Genomic DNA, 1086 nt, shown 5'->3' on the forward strand with positions numbered 1-1086 from the left:
CGCCCCGGGGGGGGGCCAGGCCCCGTGCAAAGGGGGTGGTAGGGGTTCCGGGCACTAGGGAACGCCCCTCAGGAACTTCTGGGGACAGGCGCTTGTGTCCCTGGCGAGGGGGGGCGTGGAACCGACTCCCCGACCGGACTCAAGGATCCCGCCTCCTTCTCGTCGAGAACCCCCCTCCTCTTAGGGTAGGGGGGAAGGGAGGGAGTGGAGCTCGTGGAGAGGGAGAGGGGGAGGAGGCGAGGTGAGAAGGGGGCACTGGACTGTGATCCCGGCTGCTGGGGGTATTGGGAGCTAGACTGGGAGGAGTGGAACGTGCCGCTAATCCCAGTGCTGGGGAGATCTTGACAGGAGATGACATCAGAGCTAGAGATGGATCTGAGAGAGGAGAGGAGAGAGAGGAGGATAAAGGGTTAGGGCTATGAATGCTGTGACCCCCCCTCTAGTGAATGCTGTGACCCCCCCTCTAGTGAATGCTGTGACCCCCCCTCTAGTGAATGCTGTGACCCCCCCTCTAGTGAATGCTGTGACCCCCCCTCTAGTGAATGCTGTGACCCCCCCTCTAGTGAATGCTGTGACCCCCCCTCTAGTGAATGCTGTGACCCCCCCTCTAGTGAATGCTGTGACCCCCCCTCTAGTGAATGCTGTGACCCCCCCTCTAGTGAATGCTGTGACCCCCCCTCTAGTGAATGCTGTGACCCCCCCTCTAGTGAATGCTGTGACCCCCCCCTCTAGTGAATGCTGTGACCCCCCCCTCTAGTGAATGCTGTGACCCCCCCCTCTAGTGAATGCTGTGACCCCCCCCTCTAGTGAATGCTGTGACCCCCCCCTCTAGTGAATGCTGTGACCCCCCCTCTAGTGAATGCTGTGACCCCCCCCTCTAGTGAATGCTGTGACCCCCCCCTCTAGTGAATGCTGTGACCCCCCCTCTAGTGAATGCTGTGACCCCCCCCTCTAGTGAATGCTGTGACCCCCCCCTCTAGTGAATGCTGTGACCCCCCCTCTAGTGAATGCTGTGACCCCCCCTCTAGTGAATGCTGTGACCCCCCCTCTAGTGAATGCTGTGACCCCCCCCTCTAGTGAATGCTG

Source organism: Polyodon spathula, chromosome 54 (genome assembly GCF_017654505.1).
Source record: "Polyodon spathula isolate WHYD16114869_AA chromosome 54, ASM1765450v1, whole genome shotgun sequence".
In the NCBI taxonomy this organism is placed as follows: Eukaryota; Metazoa; Chordata; class Actinopteri; order Acipenseriformes; family Polyodontidae; genus Polyodon; species Polyodon spathula.